Genomic DNA, 26,681 nt, shown 5'->3' with positions numbered 1-26,681 from the left:
ATTTCTATTTTATTTTCAGAATTCTACGTTGTTTTTATTTTTTCTAAAAAAAATAGCAAATTTATTGATGGGTCAATAGATTTTTTGTTAAAGAAATTTTGCAAATATTGTAGATTTACGTTAATTCTTTAGTTATTGTTTTGTGGTACAAACCATTAATTTTTATTTTTCCTTTGTAAAGAAAATATTTGTAAATATTATCTGGAATATTTATAACATGGTGAATATCCTGTTGAACTTCAAAGAAAAATCTTTAAAAATTACAAATTTTGGAGGGTGTAGTTATTTAAGAATTAAACACAAGAGACAGATACAAAACATTTCTTTAAGAAAAATGCTTAACAACTTTCTAGAAATTTTCTTTCAAAACAAAATTTTTTAGAATTTGTTTTAAACGCGAATTTTTCTTTATTAAATTTAAAAAATCTTCTTTCACTATCTTATTTTCACGCATTTTTTCATTGTTAAATTGTTTAAATTTTGATTTTTTTTAATTTAAAAATTCCTTTAATTTGATTTCAAATCAAATCCTTTTATTCCTTTTAAATTAAATTATTGTTTTTAAGTAAATAAATAAATATTTGTTCATTTGTTTTCTTTTTTTTGCTTTTCTTACATTGTATTCTAAATCATTTGTGACATATGCACATTTTACTCATTATAAAATTCTTTCGACAAATACAAAAGATGTTTGTTACACCACAGAACAATACCGTAATGAACTCATACTTAATTTTACACCATTTCTTATGTATTGTTTATGAAATGTATTGTTTTGTAAAAAGGTGTTACATTTAGAGTGAGTTGAGGAAGTGTGTAATCTTACACATGCTGTCATCATACTCCAGGCAGTAGCAAATCTCAGCAGTTCGGGGATTATATCAAAAAGTGGTGATTTGTCTGTTTACTTAGGGTTAATTATATGGTTAGTTATTTATGACTATTAACACTTCTTAAGATTAATTTACTACTTCCTAAACTTTAGTTTAAAATATATTTAAGTTCATTACACTCTAGTTTACTTAGAGAAATTAAAGTGACAAATGGCTCCCAAACACATTACCTGTGATATGTTAAGTAACTAGTTATCTCTCAATTACATACAGTATGAACATACATATGTGAGATAATGCAGAAGCATATAAATTTAAATCCCCAAAGTATTCCTGTACTAAAAATATTCATAGACTAAAAGTGATACCTTGACACCTTTTCGAACTGTTGGGCTTGTGTGCATGTGTAAGTAACAAGTATTAAAGATGCAACAACCATTTTTTGAGTGACATTTTCCTACAATAGTGTTGGCATTTATTGTTTTCCAAAAATGTTTTGTAAATTTTGCAAAATTTCGTTTTGTAATTGTATACGTAAGGAAAGGAAGTTATCACTGAAGCCAGTGGGTGGTGAGGTGCATTGTTTAAGCTTAGGCAAGCAAGTGTAGGAACTATTTTAAATTACCTGAGGCTGTATTGTATGACATAAATGCAACATTGTATTTGCATATAAAATACACACTTCAAGCTAGGATATCATCATAATGTATTTTGCTTGAGTGGACAAACTCAACTGTTCGGGAAGACTGTCTCTTCTAACTGTTTAAAATCTCAGATTAATTTGACTTTAAATAGAAAATTTCCTCAGAAAAAAGCTGTAAAATTACTATGTGTCCAGGAAATTTCCTCAAGATAGCTTTGAAATGTAAAATTGAATACCTGATGGTTTACTGTGGTCGTATAAATTAAACAATTAACTTTGTTTTCCCATAACAAATTTTTCATATTTAAAATTTCGTAAAAGGAAAAGATTTGAGCCGACATGTTTGGAAAATTGCTTTGAATATTAAAGCGAAGATTGAATACCGTATAGTATACGGAGAACTTATAAAGTAAACTGTTGAATTCTCTATACATAACAAAGTTTTCATATTTAAAATTTTCCAAAACTAAAATAGAAAAAGGATTCATAGACTACTTTTAAAATTGCTTAAAAAATTAGAAAACTATAACAATGTTAAGACAATTTTACATTAAAGTATATGACCTAAAGTAATAGCAGGATTTTATAGAAAAAATACAGGGTGCTGGGATTAAATAACAACATTATCTAAAAGAAGATATGATATTACATATTTATTCCAAATATTCGGTTTCGCATCCTGTATATCCTTATGCAATTTCCTTAATATCCTGTTTTACTTATTTTGCTTGTTGCATTTTAAATGTCTTTTCGAACATTGTTGTAAGTATGAAATAACAAATATTACAAATAGTTTACAAAGTTCTGCCTATTTAATATCTATACAAATATATTACAAAAACACATTGTCCTTAATAGCAAGACTTTTCAAGTGCCAACAGACACAACCAGAAAAAGAGTTTGAGGTCGAAAACATTTAAGTTATTATGTATGCATGAGTTACTTAATAATGTTGATTTTAACACTAAAATAAATTCTTAAGCAGTAAATTGATACAGGAGAAGAATACAATTAAATATATCATTGCCATTACTCCCTCGACTGTGCTCAACTAACAAGTGTTGAAATGTTTGTTTTATTTAAAGAATTTCTTTAAATGATTTAAAATCGTTTGTGGCTGTTTTTTAACCATAAATTTTTAAAAACATTTCAATTATAAAGTCATGTTTGTTAAAAACCTCTTCTCTCTTAAGGTTTTTAAATTAAATCACGTTTATTTAAAACATTGTTGTTAAATAAATTTTGTAGGTAAGAAAGGAGTTTTGTTAATGAATATTTTCGTTTCTTTTCAATGCAAAATAAATGTAATGTTAAGGACAGTGTTAGAAATGATAAAAAAAAATTATTTCAAAACTGAAAGATATTTATTTAAAACTCTATAAAATTCATATTTTTCTAACGAATGCTTTTAAATTATCTATACGAAAGTCTTATAGGATCCTCAAAGTGTCTAGAAGATTTTGTTGAAATTTTTCTAAAAATACAAAAGTTGTCCATATATCCTTTTTTTCAAAAATATATATTTTTTAATTCCACAAGAAGTGCAATTATTAATTAAATGAGATCAAATTGATTTTATGAATGGCTTATAAGGTTCATAAAATATTCCGTTAAATATTTTTCGAATTGAACAACTTCCAACAAAGTTGCCCATATATCCTTTTTTTCAGAAATGTTAAGGTTATATATTTTTAAAAATTTCTCACCTTTTTCTAGTTCGATCCACTGTGCTATGATACAAAACTGTATTAAATCCTGAATTTATGTAGAAAACAATACTGTTTAAGTGAATACATGATGCATGTAGCTGTAGAGTAGCAACAACAAATAAATACAATACAAATTGTTTCAATTAACTAAATTAAATTTGTACTACAATGTACAGAGTTTTTTCCTTTCAACGAATAAAAGCAAAGTGTTCATTAACACATGTACAAGAAAAACAACGAATGAATAAATGACATGTCACTTTTTTATTCAAACACTGCAAGTGATTGAACGAATCAATATTGACGACTAAAAATAAAAGGCATAAAATGAAAATGACATGATTTCAAAAAAAAAAAAAAAAATTAAAAACGAAAGTCGGCAAAAAATTCAATTAATTCAAACGGTATCAATAAATTTTTGTAACATTAAAAAAACGTATAAAAAAAATTAAGAAATAAATAATTTTCCCCAAAAATTTCTGCATTATTTATAAAATATTTTCTCATATCTCACATTTCCCCTAAATTAAAACAAATGTGTTAACAATGTTGTACCGGAAGTGTTTCAACAACTAAAAGCAAAAACCTCCCTCCTTTTAGTCTACAAACCAGACTATGTTTTATTCCTAGGCCCATCCATCACTGACAGTAGATTTAATCGCCATTTAAAATTGTTACAATGTTTTGTGTCCTTTTATTTTTTACTTCTTGTAAAACACTCAGGATACATTTACCGCAGGCTTTTAACAAATAAAATACAAAAGTAAATTTTTATCAAATAAGCCTTGGGTATGACACTGGTCAACATTTACTTAAAACCGTATTATCACTTTTTTTTTTCCTCCTTGGAAAACAAAGCATATAAATCTATTCCGTTGACCGCCAAACTAAAGGAAATGACAAACGCCAGCCAGCAGTGGCCTTTGTCACATATAATTTCATTTTTTCCTCATTTCGTTTTAGTGACCATAGTTTTTCTCTTTGGAAATTTAAGAATCAACTATTTTGTATTGTTTTCATCTGTGGGCAGAAGTCACGTGTCTTTTGTTGTGTACTAAATCTAGTAAATAGTTTTTCATGCTTTAGCATTTATAATTGCAATAAATTAAAATTTCTGTATTTTTTCTATATATTTGTCAATTTTCTTATTGAAAAGGGATTTTTTTTGTGGCATCGAACATTATTTGTTTGCCCATCATCATAAATTAATCCAGAGAGTTTTTGACCATTGGATGACCAGTGCCTATAGAAAATTACTTGTCTAGAGACCACATGTGTCCTTTGTGTGGAAAACAATTGAAAGTTTTTTGTTTAAGAATTAAAGGTGATTGTTGTGATAAATAAAATAGAAACATGGACAGAAATTCATAAAGAGGATTTAAAGAACTTAACGCAAATTTACAGAAATTTTATGAAAAGTTCTAGTTCAGTTCTAGTTAAGTTCTAGTTCAGTTTTAGTTTAGTTCTAGTTTAATTCTAGTTCAGTTTTAGTTCAGTTCTAGTTCAGTTCTAGTTCAGTTCTAGTTCAGTTCTAGTTCAGTTCTACTTTAGTTCTAGTTCAGTTCTAGTTCAGTTCTAGTTCAGTTCTAGTTCAGTTCTAGTTCAGTTCTAGTTCAGTTCTAGTTCAGTTCTAGTTCAGTTCTAGTTCAGTTCTAGTTCAGTTCTAGTTGAGTAAATTGCTCATTTTTAAATTTTTTCTAATTTTTGCCCATTTAGGCCTGTTAATCAAGCTGTCATTTTGACACCTGATTACAATTTTGTTATAAAATATTTTAACTAAAAGAAATGGTCATGGCTATTTAAGTGCCTAAATACCTCACACCCAAAATTAAAATATTCAAATAAGTTTCAAGTTTTTTAAATAAAGATATTCATCAAATAAAACCTTTTAATGTGTTAACAATGTAAAAATGCCCGTAAATACATATAAAATTATATTTAGGCTATAAAAATTATGCAAAACCATATAGTCAACTGGCACCCCCTAAAAACATACTCTACTTTTACCACCTAGGAATGCAAGCAACAACACTATCATAAATTATGATCAAAATGTCTTAAATGACAGGAAATAAAAATCGTTCATTAGTGTCCAATGTCTTTAACACACCGACATAAGGTAAGAATAGTTTTCTTTTGGAAATAAAGAAACAAGTGTAAAAGTGTCTAGAATGAGTTGAATTGAGTTAATATCGGTGTAGACATTTAGACCGCGTTAGTTTGACTAATTGTTAAACATTAACTTGTAGCATGTGGTTGGTTAGTATGAAACAAATGCAAGGTGCATAAATATTTTTGTCTAAAAGATAAAGATCACCTGTATTTTATGTATTTGCTTATGTTGAGGATTTACATTGCTCAATGCTCTTTTTTTCCACATACGAGTTTGAATTTGTTTCTAGTTTTGTTTGATTAAAATAAATGTTGTGCTAATGGCATGTCATGTTATATGAAGTTTTTTGGTGTTTTTGTTAACATAGCAAATTATTTTAATATTTATTTTGAATTTAGTTTGGAGGAAAGAAAAACAAAGAGTACGAGACAGATCATAGATTTATGATAGTGACCATTAACAATAGTGGCGCTAATGTCTGTTATTTTCTCTATTTGATTTCCCCTTTTTTTGACATTAGAAGGCGTTTCACTATATGAAAGTGAATAATTGCTGTAAATTAGTCAAATAGAAAATAAAACCAACAAAAGGATTCTTTTAAATGAAAATATGATGTATCATGTTTATTTGTAATAATATTTAGTTTGTAATATAACGGAAATTTTATATAAAGGAAATCCTTTCATTTTTGTCCATTTTACCATTGATGATTATCTAAATTCATTAACTGAATAGTGGAAGTATTTGAATTTTATTGTATGTAAACCGTGTTTGTATGTAGTGGGAATATGTTATTAGGTAAGTAAAGTTTTATTAATTGCTCACATTAGCGCGTATTGTTTGAAACTTTAACTTAAATGTTGTGGGAGGAAGTGTTAATGGACTTTGTCTTTTTAGTTATTAGATTGTAAAAAAGATAGTTTGAATTTTTACTAATTTTGTGGGAAATAAAGGATTGGATATTTTGTTTACGAATGTCCTTTGGTGTTTGAATTATGAATTAAAAAAAAAAACTAAAATAGAATTGCTCTTTTAATATATTAAACTAGAACTCACTACATAATGAATAATAATTTAATTTTAACCGATCTTAAATGTAACTAGAACTGAGGCTAAACTACTTGAAATTAACTAGATCTTAATTCTAAAATCAAATCAAAACATTCATGTCTTATATTTAACAAATACAAACAAATACTAATAAGTAGTTCAGAAAAAGAAAATTATAGACCCCTGTTTGAATTTTGATTTAATATCTGACATTAAATAGACAACATTTGCAGTCCATCTTTAGACACGCTAAAAACAAATTAAGCATAAACAAGTACAGATACATAGATAAATAGACCAACAGACAGACAGATACACAAACCAAATCCATACCATTCATTAAAAGTATTTATAAACAAAATATCACAAGATATGAATAAAAGCAACATGTCCTCAAAAATAAAATAATAAGAGTTTGTCATTGCTTCCAGTATCAATGAACTTTTTGTTTGTTTATTTTGTATAAAGGAAAAACAATAAGGAACATAATTATTAATTGCAAATCATTTTTCTTAAGACTCATTAAATGTAACCGAACATTAAAGCATTGACAGCCCATAAATCTGACAGACCAAGAGAGAGAATAACAAAAACAAAAGTGAAGACTTAAAATCGAACACACTCCTACAAACAAAAGATCCATAGTCGAAGCAAAGAATAGTGTGAAGTGGGTTGTAGCGGAGAAAATAATGACAATGATGATGATAATGAAAATTAGTTCGTAGACAAACAATTCAATATAAAAATACAAATGAATGTTAGAACTGGCACAGTGGTTTTAAAAGGATAAAATCGAATAAATATATTTTTTTCTTTTCTAGTTTAGTTCTAGTTTAGTTCTAGTGCAGTTCTAGTTAAGTTCTAGTTCAGTTCTAGTTCAGTTCTAGTTCAGTTCTAGTTCAGTTCTAGTTCAGTTCTAGTTCAGTTCTAGTTCAGTTCTAGTTCAGTTCTAGTTCAGTTCTAGTTCAGTTCTAGTTCAGTTCTAGTTCAGTTCTAGTTCAGTTCTAGTTCAGTTCTAGTTCAGTTCTAGTTCAGTTCTAGTTCAGTTCTAGTTCAGTTCTAGTTCAGTTCTAGTTCAGTTCTACTTCACTAGACCCTTTATAACCACAGTGCAACAATTTGTTTTTGCATTATTTTTTGACAAACATTTGATTTGAAATAAATTTGGTTACATTTTGGTAAATCTTTCTTCTGTTTCTACTTATCAAAATTTATACAAAGACTCCTCTCTTCTCTCAACTTTAATCACTATCATTGACACAGCTCCACTTATTTAGGACACGTGCTGTTGCAATGACAAGAAATTAATAAGCACACTTCATCCTTCATTCCAACTCCATGTAATTTTCACTCAAGCATTCAAGTGTGATTTTTCTTAATAACAAACAAATATTTTGTTGTTTTTCTTGGTCACACCCTCCCGCTTGATTTGATCATTTGTGTTTGCAATACCTTGTAATGTTAATAATGATTTTTCCAAATGACAACTGTACTTTACAAATTTTCCAACACCCTCAACTAAAAATCTCTTACAAAATAAAAACTAAACTGAAGCAGCAACCAACCAAACTCTGATTAATGTAGAAGATTTTGTTGTAAATGACAGACCATTCAAACATCATTCCTCAGTTGGTTTTGTTGAAAAAAAGAAGACAATTGTTTGGCTTTAGTTTAGGTTTGTGTGTATAGATTTAATATATTGGTATTAGTAGTGTAAATTCTACTAATGTCAAACGCTCCCATGAAATTTATTTAATCGCATTTTAAGGTGCAATCAAGCTGAACTGTCGTCGTCATTGCCGTCTTTCACTAAAATTCACCTAAACCCTGCTGCTTATTTCCACTTTAATACTGTTTTCGTAGTAAAATGTAGTTGCAGTAGTATTGGTTTTGTGGGTGTTTGTACATGTTTTATAAACATGTATTTGTATATTGTAATTACACCAGTGTACTGTAACACCATCTTACCCGTAAATTGCATTTGCCTTAAAAAGGGGTAACTTTTGTGGCGGATTAATACGGTTTTTGTTGTTTCATAGCTGGAATGTGTCTGCCAAGTATGAAAGTTAAATTGTGGTTTTATCTAAAATTTAATTAAATGCTAATTTTAAGCACACGGCTTAAAATACTAAAAGCAAGAAATACAAGACTTAAAAAAAATGAAAACAGATTAAAATTTTCAACGAAATATCGATGGGATTAGAAAATAAGTTGAGAAGGAGTTGAATGACGACAAAATACGGTTGCATGATGTTATTGTGAAAAGAGGGATTTTAATTTAGACAACCGCACAGAGAGATAAGGTCAATATTAGAAAGTTGTAATAGGAAAGGGTATAGGAAGTACAGATATTTCTAGTTCAGTTCTAGTTCGGTTCTAGTTCAGTTCTAGTTCAGTTCTAGTTCAGTTCTAGTTCAGTTCTAGTTCAGTTCTAGTTCAGTTCTAGTTCAGTTCTAGTTCAGTTCTAGTTCAGTTCTAGTTCAGTTCTAGTTCAGTTCTAGTTCTGTTCTAGTTCTGTTCTAGTTCTGTTCTAGTTCAGTTCTAGTTCTGTTCTAGTTCTGTTCTAGTTCAGTTCAGTTCTAAATATTTAATTGAAATATATTCATAATACAAAAATAATCTTACAACTTTATGAGCTCAACCAACTGTTAACTTTTTGCCAACATATGTAGTAAATCTGCTTATAAAATGATTAAAGCTAATAAATCCTTATAAAAATTCAAAATACTCGTACTCTCCAGACATGATGAGGAGTCAATTACTAATAAAGGAAATAAACACCACAAATTCTTTGGAAAATGTTAAATATTCCTAAAACATGCCACAGCAGAATAAAACAAAACAAGTGAAAGTCATTGTAACAAAATTAAAGGTCGACCAGTAATCAAAAATATAATTGCAGGGGTGGTGAAAATGATTTTTTTACAAACTACTCATATATTTTTTTGGTAGCTATTAACGACTTAAATGTATAAAAAAAAATTAATCCGATAACAAAAGATTTTGCACTTGTTCAACTACTATACTTGCAACACAACTTGTGTGCTAAGCTACAAGTTGTAAATGTTTATAAAAATGTTTAATTGTCATCACATGGGCTTTTGTGTGGCTGTATGTCTGTGTTTGTTAGCAATATCCTGTTTATATTTGCTAAAAAAGAAAGGACTATTAATAATTTCCCCTAAACAAAGCCACTTAAACAAAGGGTCTGTGTTTGAAAAAATAAATAAATGAGATAATAATTCTAATCATAAAAAATAGTAGCAATTTGTGTATTTATTTCAATATTATTTAAGACGATTATATTGGCAACAAATGCAAATATTGCACGTGTACTTTCTAGAATTCAAAAGTTGGTTTTTTGTAGAAGTCTGTTTATTTTTTTCTCGAACAGCGGGTTGTTGATTTTTAAGGCATAAATGCTTATGGTTTTAGCTCGTATGGGTAGTTTTTGGGTTCACAGTTTTTTTGTCTATTAATTTAGGGTTTATTTGAATATATTTGTTTTTTGCTTCTTGTTTTCGTTTTTATTTAATATTTATACATTTATTTTGCTATTTGACTTTATAAAGATGTTGGTTTTGGTCTGTCTATCCTTTTGCTGATTCAGCAGAAAAAAATAGAAAAAATTTGTGGAGAAGAAAAATAAATATATTGTTGTTAACCACAATTTACTGTACAGTACAGTGTATAGGAAAAGTAAACAATTCTTAACAAAAAATTAAATTTATTAGATAACATTATTATTTTTTCTTTTCTAAAAATTTAGTTTCATGTTTTAAATTTTAAGAAATTTTTAATTTTAAAATAGTTGTTGTTCGTTTAATTTTTTCCTGCACTGTTTTGCTTTCACCAGTAAGTAATTTATTAAGTGTCGGGTGGATGTATATTGGGGTGTTGCTGCCGGTTCTTGATGTTTATAAAGATCTTTCAAGTCATTTAAATACAACAGATGTTTGCATACGGGGAAGCTTAATATTTTTTAATAACAGATTTGGTTAAAAAAATGTATTCAACTAGATAAATAAACAACAATAAAAAATAGCTAAAGCTGATAATATGATGATAGCAAAATATTAAAAATATACATTATACAAACTTTTTGTTAAATCATGCTCATAATTTATCAGATCAAAATCAAGTGAAAATCTTTTAAAAATAATAAACTTACTGGACAAATAGTTTATGTCCAGTTGGTGAATAGGCAAGCTTATGACAACCCCCTTTGTATTAGTAACTAATATACATTTCTCTTAAAAAAACTAAATTAATTTTAAACAAAAAATTTATATTTTATCGATTTTTTTTAATTTATGTTTCAATATAAGGAGTTAAACTATTTGGTCTGCTATATAGCTTTGCTAATAAGTTAGTGTAAGACACTGTAAGTTTTATAACTCTAAAAATTAAACAAATTATATTTGTCTTAATGAACCTTATGTTCAAATTAAATTGATTTCTATAACCGTTGTGTGTCTTTCATAATTAACTGTTTAATTATACGTTAGTATTTTCCTTAACAAACAAACATGCAAAGCGTTAAATTTAATGACCTTTTTCATTAAAGACCAGTCTAATAATGTTATTTCAAAAACTGTCAATAATTGTGTCTGACATATAAACATAAATATTTAATGAAAAAAAAATTGCCCACAAATCATTTATTATATACCAGCTGTTTGATTATTTTATTTTTATTATCTTAAAAAGTGTTGATTTTTTGATTTTTACGCTTTGGTGTCAGCACCTTACTTTCGTCAAGCACAGGTGCTATTTTTAAACTATAATTATCATTAGTTTGTCAAAAAAAAAATTTTCTTGATTTGTAACCAGTCAAAAAGGTCCTTTTTTGGTTTTTACTAAAGTTAATTTTCTAATTGTCATATGTTTAAATAATGTCTTTTAATTAACTTTTATTTTGAGGGGATAAAACAGGACTAGTGTGGGTTTTTAGCTAATCAACTATAAATAAGTGCTTCAAATGACAAAAAAAAATAATTTTTTTTGAAAAATAAAACTTTATGAAAATTAAATCTAAATAAAAATAGTAGTAAAAAAGTACTTTTCAAGTGAAGTGCTAGATTTAAAAGTATTTAAGACGTACTTTTTCTAATTGCAAAAAGACAAACTATGTGTGTTTAGCACAACTTTTATGAAAAAGTTTTTATTATTAATTAAAAAAGTACCAAAAAAAGTACTTAAATAATAGTAGAAAAAGCACTTTTTGTATTAAAAAAAATGTGTAATTTTTAAATCTAAACCTTCTCCTTTCTTTTCCCGTAAATTCTCATATTTAGCAACATTTATTTAAAGTTCTGCTACATCAGCAGAAATGAATACAAAAACTACTAAACAAGACATGTATGAATGTATAGTCGGGCTGGACCGACCATATGATACCCTACAGTATATTAAATGAGTATATTAAAATTTTGGATTATTTTTTTTTATTTCTTTTTTTTGGGTCAATTGAGGTCCAATCTTTGCATCAGAAATGTTATTAAAACTTAATTTTGCCGTTTTGTTATCATTCTGGAACATTTAACATAGTTATGAGCTCAAAAGCTCTATTTCGGGGGTACTACTGTATGGGGGCTATGAGAAATAATGAATCGATTTCGACCATTATTAATAGGGTTAAGATACCATGGCGTGCCGAATTTTATCAAATTTTAGCGTACGCACAAGCTTACATAGACACACAGATGGACGGACATAGCTTAATCGACTAAGAAAAAGATTCAGAGTCTATTGAGATGTGTGTAGGACCAATATTTTTGAATTTTATAAACATTAATACAAACGCATAATACCCTGCGCACTATAGTCGTATAGGGTATAAAAATAATCTACAATATAACAATTTTTTGTACTTTAACCTTTTTTTGTGCAAAAAAGCTAGACAGGATATAAAAAAGCATATATTCCTTTTGTGTACATATTTATTTATAATTTTTTTGTTAGCAATTTTAAAGAATCCTTTGCAATGTGCATAATCATGTATTTTCTAAAGGAATACACTTGCTGACGGCCAAACTTAGCAAATAACAGACAAAGTGAATGGTTGTTTTTTTCGAGCAAAATTTTTTCAAAATTTGTTTCATGTTTAACGTTTTAACAAAAATATTTTGTTGTTTTTCGCATAATTCAGTCATTAATCATTTTTGCTGTTAAAAAAGGAAAATCAGGAGTAAAAAAAGAAATAATAAACAAATATATAAAAATTTGCTTTAAGTATTCCTGAAATAAGAAATAATGCTTGATATTGGAACTTAATATTAACAATTTTATTTCTAATATAAAAATTTTATTTATGTATACAATTGATTTGGTTTCTTATTATTCTTTTTGTTGTGGTTTTTCTTCAAATTTTTATGCATTTCTTTTATTGCAGCAAATATAATATTTTATTATCTAAAATAGTATTTTGTTTACAGAAAATGTGCTAAGGAAAAAAAACTATGTCAATTGTTATCTTAAAAAACATTTCATATGATTTTTACGCTTCAATCTAAATAGTAACAGTTTTTTATCATTTTTTCCTATAACAATAAAAAATACAAAAATTCTTCAATTTCTATTTTGGCGTTAAATTGCGTAATTAATTGCTTCTTTTTTAACTCCTATTGTAACGTGCTTAACAATGCATTCATGAGATTTTAAGATTTATTTCTTTATATTTTTAGGATAATTTTTACGATCGAAAAGTAATTCAATCATATAAATTTTATTTTTCTATGAACACTCGTATGAATATAAATAAATATTTTAATGTGTAGTTTTGCTAAAAGAAGAAAACATTAAAATTTTTATGAGCAAAATATTTTAGGGGTAAGTTTTTCCTTTATTTTCTCTTAAACAAAATAAAAATTTGCCAAACATTATAGCAATTTCTTAAACTAGAAATTGTACGACCAACATTTGAGAAATTTTAACAATTTTTTATTTTTTTTTTGCGGGAATAAAAAAAAATGTAGTAGAAAAGTACTTTTTTCAAAAAGTACTAAATTCGAATAAAGAGTAGTTTACAATTATTTTTAAAAACTTATACAAAACCAAAAGAATTGGTGGAGAGATTTACGTCCACATTAAAGTTATTTATACAGATTTTCATTATGCTATTGGTACTTATAAGCAAACTTTTACCTTCAAATCATTTTCTGAAGGACATTTTATATGAGAGCTAAATCCGACCATTACGAAAATTGTTAGCAGAGAGATACAAGAATATTTGACATAGTTATGAGTCCAATTGTCATATTCGAGTGATAGATAAAACAATGAACCGTTTTTAACCATTTTCTGGATAGTATGTGTCAAAAATTACGACCTATAGCGTGCACACAAAGTTTACATGAACAAAAAGACTAACGGACATTTCCAAATTCATACAGACTCTTGAGTAATTTGTTTAAAAAACCACACCAAACGCATAATTCTATCGCTATTATAATATACGCATTTCGTGTAAATTAGTAAAAAATACATTTTATAAAAAGTACCAAATTTAAGTATAAATTAAAAATATTTTAAATAGTAATTTTTACTGTGTGTAAAAAGTACAAAAATTGAGGAAAAAATTTTGAATATGAAATAAAACCAAAAAATGACATTTAAAACAAATTTTGCGTTATTTGGTTAAAAAAGTACTTTTTGTAAAAAGTATCAAATTGGAGAAGAAACACACCAAATAAAAATATTTTCAAAATAGTAGTAGAAAAAGTACTATCATTCAAAACATAAACTTTAACGAATATAAGAGTTTAAGAAATAGTAGTAAAAATATTTTTTTAAAAAGAAGCTTACACTGTAAACACTGTACTTTATTATTTTTTATCCAATTGTTAACTCTTTAAAGAAAATCAAATAATAATCTCAAAATTAAGAAAAATATTTGCTGTCACCTTAGTTAATGACAGCTGTCATAGGCAAAAACAAGACGTCGTGAACAAACAAGATTAACAAATTGTAAATGTTAAAGATATCAAGCAACCCTTTTCGTTGTTTTTATCTAAAAAAAGCCCCCCAGTAAACATTCCTTGACACACTGCATTAAGTAATACAAAAAGCCTTAAGGGGAGACCCAGTTTCAGAAAAAAAAACATTAAAAAGGGGAGATAAAAAACGTAACTGGCAACACTGCAAGAAACTTGCACTTTTATATATATATTTTACAAGAAATTTAATGATTTTTGCATCTTTTACTGCTGAAAAGGGAAACTTGCATGAGTAATACGCAGTATTTTTTTAAAAACAAAAATAATGCCATATTTAAATAAGACAAGAATAGAAAGAGCAAGAGGTTGAATGACCTGGGTTAACATAAAAATCAATGGGTTATAGCAAAATATTACAAAAAAAACTCCATTAAGGGTTGTTTACCACTGTTATGCAGTTCTTTTGCAATTTTACTCCCTTTTCATTGAAATGAAATGAATTGATTTAAGTTTTATTCAATTGTATTGTTGAGGTGATTTTCTTTCAATCATTTGTCTGTATTATAAGATTTTACCATATAATTTAATTAAACTAATATTAATTAAATGTATGGTTTTTATTGACATAAGAAAACCATAATAATACCTTCTTTAAGTAAAAACAATATAAATCATAATTGATGAATTGAAACATATAGTTTGATAAAGTCAATTACCTAACTACTACCTACATACGTATATATAAACGTCTAAATAAACCCTTTTATTTTCTTTGTTTGTTTTTCAATCTATCACTGTGTTACTTACAACTGGCTTTCCTTTAAACTTTTAAAACAAATTTATAATCAAGGGTTCCAATATACATATATTTCATTGCCCAACCAATGTCTGTCATTATAGGCAATTTTGTTGTCAATTGCCCGAGCCACTGGAAACACTCTTTTTTATGTGTGTGTATATGTATGTATTTCAATCATTTGCCTCTATTGTATACTATAGAGTTATTTTTCGTAATTACACTTATTGGACAATTTTGCACGCTTTTCTATTTTATAATTACTTACTTCAGTTGTTGTAGAAATTGTCCTGGTATTATTACTATTTGTGTTGATATTAGCTCCCTCTCTAGGGTGGCGTTTTGTTTGATTTGATTTTTGTAACAAATTATCATCTATAAAGCTAAGTAAATTGCCAATAATCTATGGGGTTTTTGTAGAGAATTGTCTATTAGTTAGGGTTTCTAGATCAGGATTGTTACAAAAGTAATTTAGGTGTTTATTTAAGAAAGTACTCAGAAAGTGATTCTGAACCGATTGGTATACTACAAATATTTTTGGGTATTACAAAAAAGCACAAACGTGCACTATAGTCTATTTAGCTATGTCCGTCTGTCTGTCCGTACGTCCATCTGTATGTTCATGTAAAGCTTGTGCGCACGCTGCAAGTCACAATTTTTGACAAAAATTATAAGGAAATACCCATTTTACCCCTACCCCCATTATAAGCCCTCTTGTAGAAAATGTCAAAAACTATGAAATTTAATAAATTTGTAAAATTTTAAATCTTTTTTAAACATAATTATAAAAAAAAACTTTTCTTGTAAATTTGAATAATTACTAAAATGTTTTTCGGTTTTGAGTTTTTCATTAGAAAAAGAAGTTGTAGAAAAAAGTACTTTTTAAAATTTAAAAGCAATTTACATAAACATTTTTCGTTTTAACCAATTTCCCTTTAATTTCTTCATAAAAGCCACAAATTAACCAAAATTTTTGCTTCAAATAAGTGGCAAATCGGTCACTTTTCTTTGGAAAACCTCCTACCCCAAGTTTTCGGCTAATTTCAACAGTATTCAATATTCATTTGACTGTGTCATTTTTTGTTCATACCATTGAAATGTTAAATTAACCTCATCAGAGTAGTAAGTAGTTAGTGGTCATGTCCATTGCACACTTAAGTGGTTTTTATGTATTTTGTTATAGAAATCACGTCCGTTGCTGTTTTGTCTTCTAATTTCAAATTTAAACCTTGATTTCTTTACACAATTTTCTTTACTTTACTTGATTTTTTTTCTACATGACTTGTTATTGAAGTGGTTGTGTAGTTCTTTTTTGTGGAAAATTCTTTGAATTTTTCTTGATTTGCATTCAATATATATTTTATATAATTATGTACGAATTGTTGATTTTTAACTGTCAGTCAAAGTTGATTTTATTTGTTTTGTGATTTGATTAGAGGGTAATTTTCTTAACAGTTTTATTTTCATTTTAGTGGAGGGGGAATGAATACAAAGTATTTTGAAAATTTAATGATATATTTGTTTTTCTAAAAGTTCAGTAGCAATTTTTTTCTTGTTATTTCAATTATATAATTGATTTTTTTATAAAAGAATTGCTGATTTGTAGTAAAGAAAAAAGAGGGTCGTAAGTCAATTAGAGTTCCTTTACTTTAAACCATAAGAAAAGGTTTTAATCTTCGCTTTACTAAATTTTCAATTTTCTGAAATTCTTCCATATTTCAAATTTAAATTTATAAAAAATTTTTTCTATTTAGCCGAACTTTCTTAAAATTAAAATGTCAAATAACATTTCAGTTGGTCTTTAAAAAAATACCAGCTTTTTCCAAAGAAAAGGTACAAAAAACCCAACAGTAGTTTCATCTACAGTTCTTACTACCTGTCCTGCTGAGAAAATTGATTGCATTTTGTATCTTTAACAACAAAAAACTAGCAACTTCTCTGAACAATACACAACTGAAGAAGTAAAAAACTTAGATTTTTTATTTAACATTTTTTGTTAGTTTAACATGTACCAAAAAATATGCAAAAAAGACGAAAAATATATAAATAGCCGTCATTTAGTGGAAATTGACTTGTAACCAACTGCAATTTACAAAAAAGAATTGAAGCTGTAAAGTATAATAGAGAAAAGTACAGAAAAAAAACATAAAATTTAAATGAAATGTAACTACCAAATACTAGATGAATAAAAAAACGAAAAAAAAAACTAAAAAATTGAACAATAAAGACAACCTGCTGCGTTTCGCATAAAAAAGTAATTTTAAAGAAAAATTAAGTTTTTGACTAAAAAAATGCAATTGACTTTATTAATTCGGCTGATATTGTAATAAAATATATTATAGATTGAAGGACCTTTAAAAAATAATTATTGCTGGAAATAATAGATAGATTGATCGCAAAGGCTTTGCTATTGCCACAAGGCCCGAAGGACTATTTTATGTAAAACATGTATATCCTTGATACGATATATTTGAATGGAAAATACATACTTCTTCATATTAATGGTTTTACCGAAGGACCACTTTGCCCAAGCAGATTATTTCTAGACATTATGACCGATTTGATTAGGACCGAAGGACCATTTGTATATTATTAACATATTTAAGCAGTTCTTCCTTAAATCTTACTTAATACATGAAATCCTTAGTTATTTATATAATATAAAACCTCCTCCTCTCTCACCTCCACACAATTACGATTACTTTTTCCACTCTCATTTTAATTATCCCTTTTTAATGTATTTTATACGCATAAACTTAAATTTAATTTCCTTAAATAAACATTAATATTAATGTTGCCAAATGCCAGGGATTCAGTGTAAATGATATTTCGAAACTTTATAAACAACAACAAAACAGCAGCAAAAATCTAATAAACATAAAATTTTACATTTATTTGCATTAACAATGCCAACACAGCTATAATAATATTTCATCAAATGAATAAAATGTAAAACAAAAAAAAAAACAAGAATAGAAAGGACACCTTTTAAACAAATGTAATGAATGAATGGGCAAATGCATGAATTAATGACTGAATGACTGACTTGCTCACTAACTAAATAAATGAATGAAAAATAACTGAACGCATTGTAATAATAATTTGTATTTATCTTATGACAGTCTAACGGACTGTCTGGCTATCTATCAGACGTTAGGTGAAAAAAGTCTTTGTGAAAAAAATCCTTTGGAAATATTAAAACACTTTGTTCTTTTCTAGCATAAATATCATGAAATTTTAACTTGCATTTTAGCAGCAACATTATCGTCATAATATTCACATAAAAAATTGCAACAATATTATGATTGCAATTGTCGTTTTTACTTTATAAGGCTGAAAAGTCAGTAACTGAAAATAAGGTATTCTTTTGGACAATCAAACAAATAAAAATGAATCTTCTACATTTTTTTTATTAAAACCTTTGACCTCAACTTAAACAAACTTTTGGTTGGGGGGGACTTACACCACTGGGGTAAATTCTTCAGAACACATTTAATAATTGTTATTGTTAATAGTTAATATACAGAATCTACTTAGAAAATCATTTAAATGAAACATTTAATTTTTATATTAAATTGTTTTTTTCGCATTATTTGTGGCTTATGGAAGCAATGGTTAACACAAGTAAAAATAAAGAACAGCAATCTCAAATTAATACCATAATATATGTTGACAATAAACGAATACATTCCTTTAAAATATTGCTAATATTATGTGAAAATAAATAATTAAAATAAACACTGTCTGTCAACAAATGTCATTTTATGACTTTGACTGTTAGTTATCAGTAAAACGGTAGACATAATTATAATAAATTCTCGAATATAATAATTTAAGTAATTACAAGCGGTTATAATATGTTTTTAGGAAAATAGTTAAAATTATTTTAGTCTAAAGTCTAGGCAGTCATGACTTTGGTTTAGCCTAATTAATTTATAGAGTAGTCTAGTTTAAAACCTATTCTATGGTCTAGTCTATTGTCTTTTCTATAGTCTAGTCTAAAGTCTATTCTTTAGTGTAGTATATAGTCTAGTTAATAGTCCAGTCTGTGGTCTAATATATAGTCTAGCCTATAGTACAGTGTATAGTCTAGTCCAGTCAGGTTTTATGTTTAGTTTACAGTTGAGTCTAAATTGTATTCTGCTTTATAGTCTAGTCTATAGTCTAGTCTATAGTCGATTCTAGTCTATACTCTAGTCTTATGACATGTTTAGTTTATAGTCTAGCCCACAGTCTTGCCTATAGTCTAGAATATAGTCTAGTATTATATTTGGTCTTTAGTCCAATATATTGTCTAGTCTGTCTAACATTATTCTCTTTTCCACAGGACTTTACACTAAAAATTACCCCAACTCCTTTTCAATCAATTTAGCTGAAAGGATGGAAAATCCTTTCAGCTAAATTGATCACATTTCTTCAAAATTTAATTTAATCAAATTCACATTTAAAAAAAAAAAACATTCATTCATTATCTACTTTCCTGTTAATTTTTCTTTTCTAATGAAATCTTAAAACACAAACTGAATTACTTCCCAAGTCATTAAGCATTTGGCAAAGAATTAACGACAAGTCATAAACCAAATGCATAATTCAAATAAAACAAAACTCTACGAAAAACCATTTCAAATTAAACTTAAAAGTTATTAAAAGATTTGATGTTTTCCAAAATTCATAACTCGTTTTAACGAATTCATTAACCGGAGGGAGTTTTCCACCAAGGCAACCAGGATGATGATGAATTTATGAAATTATAATTAAAGTTTTTCACAACAAGAGAAAAAAATACGCAACGAAACCATAAATGAACATTAAACATTCAACATTAAGCGTAGAAATGTAGAAGACAAGAAAAAGCAAATAAAGCGATATGAACGTTATACGTAGCATTTAAAAAAAGGATATTATTCTTTGGTTTCTATTTAATCAGTTGTGGAGGTAAAATAAAAATTATTACGTTACGTATAATAAATTGCAGTCATATAAAATGAAAAGTTTTCACTTCTTGTCTTGTTTCTTAAAAAATTCAGCTGATGGACGAGCTTTCCTTGGTCTGACAAAACAAACTGGTAGTTAAATATTTTAACACCCTGAATCTAACCAATGAATTAAAAGGAAAACTTGATGAAAGATGATGAATTTTAAATAAAATACTTAAATACCTGTAATTTAACTTGTTCAAAAGTTATATTTCTTTTGTTAACAGAATTAGTGGGGGTAGGGAAATACTTCTCTTTTTTTCCTCTAGAGAAATAAACTCAGTTAATTTCAATACTATCCACCACTTTCGCTGGCAAAAAGGTTGTTGCTTGTTTTCTATGTTTCTTTTTTTATTCATCTTCTTTCTTTGGCAATTTGGCAAAAGCATTTTAATTTAAATTGACTTCCCAATGGTAGAACAACAACATCATCTGTTGTTGTACAACTGCATAACTTTTCTTTTGGTTAAACTAATCAAAAAGCCATGAAAAACTTCGCTAAATAAACCAAAAGAAAAAAATAAAGAAAATTTAAAATGATGAAAAACTACAACTATTTTATGAGCAGGAGTGCGGTAACTACCAGCAGCGAAAAAAATTGAAAAAATTAAAATGAAATTTCCCAAAAGCATGAAATATGTTTTCGCTGATGAATACTTAAGCGAAATAATTTACTCAGGAATAAAAAACAACAGGACAAAATAAAACAAAAGATTTTTTTACAAGAAAACTAAAAATAAATATTCCTTAGGACTTTAAAAAAATTAAAAGAAAAATATCAGCTAAACTAAGACGAAATATAGAGAACACTACAAAAGACTACGCTATAGATTAAACTAGATTATAGACCAGACTATAGACTAGACCAGACCATAGAGTAGACTATAGACCAGACTATATAAGTACTAGACTACAAACTAGATTATAGACAAGAGTATAGCCCAGACTTAGCGAAGACTATATATTAGACTACACACTTGGCTATAGACTAGACTACACACTAGGGTAGAGACGAGAATATAGACTGTACTATAGACTAGACTATAGATTAGATTAAAGACTAGACTAAACACTAAACTATAGATTATACTATAAACTAGACTATAGACTAGACTATAGACTAGACTATAGACTAGACTATAGACTAGACTATAGACTAGACTATAGACTAGACTATAGACTAGACTATAGACTAGACTATAGACTAGACTATAGACTAGACTGTAGACTAGACTATAGACTAGACTATAGACTAGACTGTAGACTAGACTATAGACTAGACTATAGACTAGACTATAGACTAGGCTATAGACTAGACTATTGATTAGACTATAAAGTAGAATACATGTTTGATTATATTCCGGAGTTCTCGCAATACCAAACTGATCATTCTAAAGAAAATGCTTTAATTTCCTAAAACACCTGTGTGCGTTTTGACTAAATGGGTTGAGTAGTAGAAATAGTATATATTTAAAATATTTTCCTTTTGCCCACAACACGTAGTAAATATTTTCATGTTTAAGTTGTGCTTTAGCTCTTGTTTTCTTGCTTATTTTTACAGGATGCATTTAATATGCATTTTGTGGAATATTTAATAAAGTTAGTGGTTCTCTGGCAATGTTGGGTTAATAAATTTAATGCACTCCGGTAGCGGAGCAACAAAAACAACACAGCATCATTGGCAAAAGTAACAACTATTTGATGTCTTATTTTAAAGGTATTAAGTAATAAAAGTCTCTCTAAACTAGTTGAATTACCTGGAATTCTTAAGAAAATAAGTTTTTCTTTTTAGTTCTTTTTACAGCTAAACATGATAAAAAATTTAAAAGTTTTCAATATAAATAAGAAGAAGTACATGAACTAAGTACTCACTCACTACATGATGAAAGGTGACGATGGGGAATTTTGTAATAAAATTTGATGAATTTTTGTTTGTTGTTGTTGAGCACAATTTTATGTCATGAGTTGATGATGAATATTTAATTGAATGGAATAAATTTTAATATCATATGGATGTATTTTAAAATAGCGCTAAAATAAATTTAAGATAAAATCACGGAGCAAGATTAGCAACACAGTTGTTTCCTTTTAATTTGAAAGTATTCAGAGAAGCCCTATATTCAGAAAAAATCCTCTATACTTTTTAATAAATTGACATATATTACTCATACCACTTGTTGTTCGTTTAAGCTCACTATTTTTTTTGCAATATTTTGTATAACTTTAAATATTTATTTAAAATTTAAGTCTTATCTTAACTTACAACACCCAATTAATATCAGAAAATTTTTAATTCAAGATCATATGAAATTCATGTCTGCTGCAGTCTGAAGCTATAAAAAAATATGATTTATATTCATTTAATGTATCCCTTGCAGTACTTGTATGTCTTTATTGTAGGTGTTAATGGCTTTATGAGTGTCCATGAATAGATTGTTTTTATACTTTATGGGAAAAATTCAAAGCGAGAGCAAAAAGTCCTTTTTATGACACTTGCATTACTGAGGTTGTGTTAAGCATGTGTCAACATGTTTGCAACAAAAACATTTTCTGTGACAAATGATTTTGTGCAGGTTGTGTTTTAAAGGAAGGTTTTGGATATCAACTTAAGTCTAAATAAAACAAGCAAAACCAGACTACTTTTGGCTATAATGTAGTCTGCAGTCTAGTGTACACTCTAGTCAATAGTCTGGTCTAGTTTATAGTCTATAGTCCAGTCTGCAGTCTAGTCTATAGTCCAGTCTATAGTCTAGTCTATAGTCCAGTCTATAGTCTAGTCTATAGTCCAGTCTATAGTCTACTCTATGGTCTAGCCTACAGACTGGTATAGTCAATAGTCTGGTCTATAATCTAGTCTATAGTCTGGCCTATAGTCTAGTCTATAGTCTAGTCTATAGTCTAGTCTATAGTCTAGTCTATAGTCTAGTCTATAGTCTAGTCTATAGTCTAGTCTATAGTCTAGTCTATAGTCTAGTCTATAGTCTAGTCTATAGTCTAGTCTATAGTCTAGTCTATAGTCTAGTCTATAGTCTGGTCTATAGTCTAGTCTATAGTCTAGTCTATAGTCTAGTCTATAGTCTAGTCTATAGTCTAGTCTATAGTCTTGTCTATAGTCTAGTCTATAGTCTACTCTATAGTCTAGTCTATAGTCTAGTCTATAGTCTAGTCTATAGTCTAGTCTATAGTCTAGTCTATAGTCTAGTCTATAGTCTAGTCTATAGTCTAGTCTATAGTCTAGTCTATAGTCTAGTCTATAGTCTTGTCTATAGTCTAGTCTATAGTCTAGTCAATAGTCTAGTCGATAGTCTAGTCTATAGTCTAGTCGATAGTCTAGTCTGTAGTCTGTTCTATAGTCTGGTTTATAGTCTAGTTTAGGGTCTAAATCATTCACTATTAGAGTTAAATTATCACTACAATTATTTGCTGGGTTATTTTCTTACGGTTTTTTATTGTTTTAAAATCTTCGAGAACCCTTTTTTAGTTGCAAATAAAATTGTCATTTGGCTCTATTATCCTTATAAAAAAACAACAAAAAATAAGTAAACAAATTGTTATGTAGAAAATGTCAACTACATAAAATTAATTTCACATATGAGTGTGTTCTTCCCAAAAAAACTTGCAACGCTTTCTTTTGTTGCTAAGTGTCACACACTTGCTGTTATTTTTTTTTTTTTTTTTTTTTTCTTAAAATTAAAAGTAATAGTTAATCTTAAACTGTCAAAAATTAATTTCATGTTTATTTTTATGAAATTTCTAAATGCTTGAACGCTTACCCCTTTCAGTAGCAAAAGTCACTGAAGTAGCAAGTGTGTATAAATATGAAAGCGTATGAGTATTGAAAAACATTTTTCGTATGTGTAATTTTGAGTTGTTCTTGTATATATATTATTTCTTGTTATGAAAATTAATGGTTTCTATAAATTAAGCAATCATTGAAGCATGTTTAACTTTAGTTGACTATAATCCTTTAAAATATATTTCCTTAAAAGTTTTCAAATAGTAATTAATTTTTGTAAAATGTCATTTTAAATGTTAATGTTATATTTTCTATATTTATTAACAGCATTTCCTTATTATAATATCAATAGTTTTTTTATTTCAAATATGAAACAACACATTAACCTTGATATTTTCCTTGACAATGGTTACACATCTAGAAAAACACTCCTTCTTATACATATAAATGTTTCTCTCTAAAGTAATTTTCATTATCAAGGACTTAAGTTGCCACTAAAGCTCTTGCTGCTACTGTTTTTTCCGCTTTCAACTCAAATAAAAACAATTGTAACAATACATGTAACTGCCACCAAAGGATTTAGTTAAGAATCTATACATAACACTTGCTACAAATCCATTACAATCCCTTGTTCTTTATACATTTTTTTATTTTGTTGCTAAATTATGTTTAACTCTGCTACTAACCCAGTTTTTTTTTTGCTATAACAAAATCTTTTAGCTACAAATGACCTTGACAATGAAAATTATATATTTTTTACAATTTTCTGCTTAGCAACAGTAGAAAGCAAAAAGGGTCCTGTATATCCCTACCAGTTTGTCAAACAATATTAGGGAGTTTAAGTTAATAAACGATAAAATAATATATCAAGGTCATCGAAAAGAAATAATAATGTTGCTAGTTAAATGACAAGGTCATTTAGTTTAGTTTGTTTTCAACATGTGCGGGTGCAAAATACAGTAAAAGTTCTTAAGAGAATACATTTTGATAGTAATTTTAAAGTTCTTTATATATATAGTCCCTTTTAAGGACATTTTGCTTTTGTGTTATAAAGTAGTTTCTAGAAAAATGTGTCAAGTTTAAGGTTTCCTTTTCTTGTTACCATGCTGTCACAGATTTTTATTATACTAGTTAAGTTTAAAAAAAAAATGTTGTTGTTAAAAACCACAAGTAGATTTACAGAAGTTTGTATTAAATTTATAATTTGTACAGATCTAAGATATTTTAATAAATCAATTTCTTTAATGCTATATACAGCAGATTTGCCAAAACTTGGCTGAAAACGAGTGCAACATTTTATGAGATCGAGAGATTCTAATTACAAGTGATCACAAGCAGTTTAAGAGATCAAAAGCAAAATTGTAATATTTTTTTTCATGGAAAAGAGAAATTTCCAGAGAAATTTTCTAAAGAATTATTATAACATATACTTATCTCAGTAAGTGAGATTGACATTAAATTCTCTACAAGAAAAATTTTCAGATCGAAATCAGATTTTTCAGACTGTACAGAAATTAAAAAGTTCATGATTAAACATTTGATAGAAAAACTATTGACAACAAGAGAAACTTTTCTATAGAAAAGTAAATGGGATAGAAATATTCTTTTCTTTAGATAAATAAAGGTGATCGAGTGCCTTTTCTTCAGAAAAGTACATAATACTGAGAGCAAAATGTAGACTATATCTACAGAAAATGTTGATTAAATTGAGAGAAACTTTTCTGTAGAAAATTTTATAAGATCGGGAGCATTTTTTCTATAAGAAAAGTTATGATAATTGAAAAGTTATGATAATGATAGAGAGCAAGTTGATGAAAATGAGAGCAAAACTTATTGATCGTGAGATCAAAATGTTTACATAATGGAGGGCAACATTTCTAAAGAAAAGTGCACATTTTCTACTGTTTTTATAAATTGTATGAACTTTGTTTTAAAATAATTATTTTACGAAAACTTTCTGTCAATTATTCCATAAAAAATGCAAAGAGATCGAGAGCAACTTTTCTGTAAAAAATTGCAACACTTGAGAACAAATTTTCTTAGAAAAAAATATGAGATTGAATTCCTACAATAACATCAATACCTTTAGTAAAATTCCGTTGAGATTTGTGAGATTTTTTTTTAAATATTTACAATAAGCAACTCATGGCTTTTTCAATTGAATGGTACAATGAAATAAATCTCTATAATTATTTTTTGCTCTCAGAAAAAGAGGAGAAAATTTTCCTTCCTTATAAATTTACACTGGTTTCAATACTCTATAGACTGTTAGTTCGAAACTATTGTTAAACAAATGTTCGAAAATGTGAATTTACACTCTATCAAATAAATTCATTAGAAATTGTATGAAGTTAATGCAATAAACTCCCCTTATAAACAAATTTCCCCTATTGCTGTTCACAAGAATAGAATGCGAAAGTTTTCTATTTTAAATTCGAATTTTATAAGGGTGACTGTTATTCTCTATAATGCCATTTAAATGAGAAAACCACATGAAATTGAGAGCAAGAGAGAAAGAGAGTGTGTATTAACAAATTGAATAAGACTTATAAAGGTGCTAATGCAATTCTAGTTGGTAATTTAGAGAGTGCTTACTATGAATGTAAATGTAATGTGTTGTGTCTGTGTGTAAATTGTGGTGGTTTTGAACTTTTTTTTTGGGTTCAAGGGGAGGGTGAAATATTTTTACTTTACTTTTGTTTTGGGTGAACTTTATGGGTATTGTTTTTGTTGTATGGAAGAGGACTGTTGCTTCCTAGTAAATGTATTGTTTTTTTTTTTCTTTCTGTTTGCTATATATGAGAGTAAGTGTTTTGTGAATGTTTGTATTGTGAACCATGAAATGCAATTGAAGCAGGAAATGTTATAAAATTGTGTGCTACAAGGAT

The 26,681-nt window shown here is 27.5% G+C and overlaps 1 non-coding gene across 1 annotated transcript in view; it reads left to right on the top strand.

The window, feature by feature from the left end:
• Positions 1-26,681, top strand: part of LOC111675231 — a 266,694-nt gene that overhangs the window by 126,922 nt on the left and 113,091 nt on the right. The gene's annotated exons all lie outside the window — the stretch shown is intronic.

This window comes from Lucilia cuprina, chromosome 5, assembly GCF_022045245.1.
Source record: "Lucilia cuprina isolate Lc7/37 chromosome 5, ASM2204524v1, whole genome shotgun sequence".
Lineage (NCBI taxonomy): Eukaryota > Metazoa > Arthropoda > Insecta > Diptera > Calliphoridae > Lucilia > Lucilia cuprina.
Note: the sequence above shows the minus strand (reverse complement) of the source record. Positions and strands in the feature narration are given on the sequence as shown.